Genomic DNA, 5,000 nt, shown 5'->3' on the forward strand with positions numbered 1-5,000 from the left:
AGACACACACACAAACAAACACACACACACACACACACACACACACACACACACAGGCTGCTGAAGAGCCAGATCTCACATCTCACAGGGGTCTCCTGAACTGGGCTGCGCAGGCATGGGGTATGAGAGGAGGGGGCAGGGGGGGTAATCCAAGCACATGGCACACCGTGTCTGCAGTTACCCCATCCCGGGGCAGGAGAGGGGGCCACACCACACACATATGGAACTGTCATCTTTGGATTTGTTTACCCGTCAACAGATGAGCTTCACAATGTAATTAACACCATGCTAGCATAAGCAAGGAGCAGGGAAGTGTGTGTGTGTGTGTGTGTGTGTGTGTGTGTGTGTGTGTGTGTGTGTGTGTGTGTGTGTGTGTGTGTGTGTGTGTGTGTGTGTGTGTGTGTAGGGGTTTAAATCATTTGGTTAAGTATGACATTTTGAAAGCAACTAGGCAGCAAATGATTTGACTGGGTGCTCTTGTGTTGAGGGTGCCACGGTTGGGTAATTTGAGTTTATTTGTCACTGACAGCCTAATTGGGAAGACCAAATAAAATACCACATCCTGACCTAACAGGATGCTATGCAAGTAGGCAATTACTGCTCTGCGGCATCGTTATACCACACCACTCAAACAATGATATTTGTGTTATTTGAGTTGTCTGTATATGTAAATGGAGGCTCAAAAAAGCATTATTTTTCCTCTTTCAGAATTATAAGTACTGCTGATAAACGTTGTAACAAACCGAGTGTATTTACTGCACAAATGAAATGTTATTCTTATCAACAGCCATGAATATTCTTAGCCTAAACTAAGTCTGAAGAAAACTGAATCGAAAACTCACCATCTGAGACAAGACGCCATTTCTTCACCGGCGTCTTTTTTGGCGGTAAGGCTGGTTGACATTTGATGTTGAAAATAATAGGGAACGGGATAACTGATAACTCCAACGTGTCATAACGTTTCTTCACTCCCTTGGAGATGTCATTAAGTTTTGGTTTTATCTCCTTCCAGTCTGAGATTAAAGATAAATACGACGTAGACTTCTTTTTCAGTACAGGTGACTGAGTGATAGGTGTTGATGGTGAAACATAGTAAACAAAACATTTGTGGTTTAAGGTCCACGCCTTCTCAGACAACACAACACGTTGACTGAACATTCGGGTGATCTAGGCTTGGCGTCGTAAAAGTGTTTCCTTATCCGAGAATAAAGTGCCCGAGCTATAGTCTTGGACCTCTCTAGTGTGGTATATTAGGCGTGGCGTGGCGTGGCTGTGTGTAGCATGAAACAGAGATGCCGAGGTGTTCACTTTCGAGTACTTTCTGAATTAGTTCAGAGACACCGACGTCAGAAAAGTTTTATTAGTAGACTTGGCTGCTTAGCTACAGCGTTGTCGGGCCTGCGCGGGTTAACTTCCTGTTGACCCGAATGGGGCACGTGAACAGATGACACCCTATCGCCTTCTGGCAGGAGCACGTTCATAGATCGCATGATGCGTTGTAATGAATACGTGTCATGTATTAATTTATTTACGCCACAGTGTCCTCAGAGCAAGTTCAAGAGTGATCTGAAATTCAAAAGAGTTAAAAAGATCACGATGAATATTTTTTTCCTCCAGTAGATTAAAGGTCCTATTCACAGAGCATGTGCCTAGTATGCCACAAAAGTCACAAAACCTTTAGGCTACACTTGTCCACAAAGTGCAGAGGGAAAGCATCGTCTGAACTTCCATAGACCCATGGTAAATAGAGGTCTGAAAGCTTTGTTTTATTGAAAGGTCTCTGACAACCTGACAAAAAGGTGTGATATTGAGTAAAAACTGCCCAACATGTCCTTGCATCATTTAGTATGGCCTTCAGGATGGCCTTGCCTTTCCCCCTCTGACCACAGAGCAACCTGCCAGGTTTAGTCGCACATCAAGAGGAACTACAGGGGGACATGCTCAGTAGGGGAAACAGGAAAAGCTATGTCCCAGATAGCAGTCCACCCTGGGAGAGATGCGGTCCTCAGTTGGACCTGTTCCCAACCAAGACCACATCCAGATGGAGGATCAGTCTAGCACACTTCCCCATGTCACACTAGACCGCACAGTAAGTGCAGAAATGTGTTTCCACCATCCGATGAGCCTGTCTTCTTTTTGCGTTCATCTCCATCTTTATCATCAGGGCCAGAGCATCAGCAGTGACCCAGTATAATGGCCACCCCTCAAACACACACACACACACACACACACACACACACACACACAGGCAAACTGATGGGTGGGAATATGTTGCTTTGATGTAAAGGGAATACTCACTGCCCCTTAACATAGAAAATCTCTCTCAAATCCTCTGAGTACTCACGTACTTCAACTCCCCCAGTTTCTCTCTTTCTTCATTGCTCCCTCCATCATCTATCCCTTTCTCTCTCTCTATCTCTCTCTCTCTCTCTCTCTCTCTCTCATTCAGGCGTCTGGTGTTTGTTCTTCATCTGGACTTCATCTGATCTCTGTCCCCCTCTCTTTCTCTCTCTCTCTCCTGCTGTCTCTGTCTGTCCTATTGCCAATCTGTGTCTGTCTGCCTGTCTTCTTCTCACCACCTTGCTCTCTCTCTTTGTCTGAAGTAGTAGCTGTTGCTCGACCTCAGTCTTCTGCTCTCGCTCTCTCTTTCTTTCTCTCTCTCTCTCTCTCTTGTCAGCACTCTCTTTCTCTCTGTTTTTCATTTTTGAAGCAGTCAGTGGCTGTCTGCATGTCTCTGATCTCATTCTTTCCTGTGCTTCCATTAGCATACCATCGCCGGAACAGAGAGAAAACTATGCTGGTTCAGGAATCTCACTAATTGGCTGCAGCTCATGCAAAAGGTCCCCCCTCTCTCCCCTCTCTCACCCTCCTCTTCCTTCCTCCTCTTCCACTTCTTTCTGTTTCTCTGTCTAATGTGTGTCTCTGGTTTATGTTCACACTACAAACTAAATTCACAGTGCATTACCAAAATATTCTTTCGAAAAACCTTCTTGGTTTATCTATACCTCAGGCCATCCAGATTAGCAACAGTGTGTGTATGTGTATGTGTATGTGTGTGTGTGTGTGTGTGTGTGTGTGTGTGTGTGTGTGTGTGTGTGTGTGTGTGTGTGTGTGTGTGTGTCTGTGTGCGTGTGTGTGTGTGCGTGTGTGTGTGTGTGTGTGTGTGTGTGTGTGTGTGTGTGTGTGTGTGTGTGTGTATGTCTGTGTGTGTGTGTATGCTTAACAGACCTAAAATAGGCTGGAGTGCATAGCAGTCCTGTCCGTGTTCCCAGCACACTGCATCAGCCCCCACTCTAATGACTGCTGTCAGGTGTGGAGTGGAGAAACGCACATACAGCAGATTTGGGGCATTTCAGTACCATGGACAGCGCCAGGCTGATCCAATGCAGTGAAATGCTTGGGCTTAGAGGAATGAGAGAGAATGAGACCAGTGGTTCTTAACCTTATTGGAGGTACTGAACCCTGCAAGCTTCATCAGTGCATTCACCGAACCCTTCGTAATTTGAAAAATAAAATATGATTTCTTCAAACGTATGTATGTATAAAAACGGCCCGACATTACTAGTGTGAAACGGGCCATACTGTGTGTGTCTTGACCCCTGCCGAACCCCTGAGAGTGACTCAACGAACCCCTGGGGTTCGATCGAACCCAGGTTAAGAACCACTGACTTAGACAGACAGACAGACAGAGAATGAGGTATGTATTTGCTTTGCTGGCTGGGCAAATCTTGAGGAACAAGAGAGAGAGACAGCAAAGAGAGAGATAGAGAGATAGAGAGAGAGAGAGAGAGAGAGAGTGAGAGAAAGAGACAACAGAGAGAGAGAGAGAGAGTCATGCATTTTCTTTGCAAACACTATTCTTAAAATGGTCGTAGTCAGAGAGGGAGAGAGTGACAAGAGTAAAAGACATAGTGAGTGAGAACACAGAGAAAGACAAAATAATGGAGAGCCCAATAACAACAAAAAGATAGGAGGTAAGAGTGGAAAGAAAAATATACATGGAGGAGAGAGAGAGAGAGAGAGAGAGAGAGAGAGAGCATGAAAGACAGGAAGTGGGAGAACAAAGCGATCGGGCGAGACAAAGAGTGACAGATTAACTGCCTCATAACAAAGAGAGGGAGAGAGAGAGAGAGAGAGAGAGAGAGAGAGAGGGAGGGAGAGAGAGAGAGTGACAAAATGAAAAACACAGGGAGTGAGACGGCAGAGAAAGGGAGAGCGAGACTGCGCAGAAAGAGAAGAGAGTAACAGCCTAATAACAAAAGAGAGAAAGGGGAAAGGAGAGAGAGAACGAGAGAAAGTGATAGAGAGAGAGAGAGAGAGAAAGAAGAGAGAGAAAGGGATAGAGAGAGAGAGAAAAGAGAGAGAGAAAGGGATAGAGAGAGAGAGAAAGAGAGAGACAGAGAGAGAAAGGGATAGAGAGAGAAAGGGATAGAGAGAGAAAGGGATAGAGAGAGGGGGGGGGGGAGGGGGGGAGCAACAGCCTCATAAACACTCTGCGCTCCTTAGAGAGTCTCCTGTAGGTGCAGTAAGAGATCAATGCAGCAGGAGAGAGCACAGAGACAAGCCGCGCCTGATGCACTAAAGCAACGGCAGCAGTCTGAGAGAGAGAGAGAGAGAGAGAGAGAGAGAGAGAGAGTCAGAAAGAGAGCGAGAGTGAGAATGAGAGCGAAAGCGAGAGAAAGAGAGAGAGTGAGAATGAGAGAGAGAGGATGAGAGAGAGAGAGAGAATGAGAGAGAGAGTCAGAAAGAGAGAGAGAGAGTGAGAACGAGAGAGAGAGTGAGAATGAGAGCGAAAGCGAGAGAAAGAGAGAGAGTGAGAATGAGAGAGAGAGGATGAGAGAGAGAGAGAGCGAGGGGAAAGGAGGAGAGAGGGGAACAGGGATGAAGACAGACACGGAGAATCAAAGAGGTTAAAAGAAGGCGCGATATAAACATAGATAGATAAAGAGAATGGAAAGCTCTGGATAGGGGGATAGACAGTGACAGAGTGGAGGGGTAGA

The sequence above is a fragment of the Sprattus sprattus genome (genome assembly GCF_963457725.1).
Source record: "Sprattus sprattus genome assembly, chromosome: 2".
Taxonomy (NCBI): Eukaryota; Metazoa; Chordata; class Actinopteri; order Clupeiformes; family Clupeidae; genus Sprattus; species Sprattus sprattus.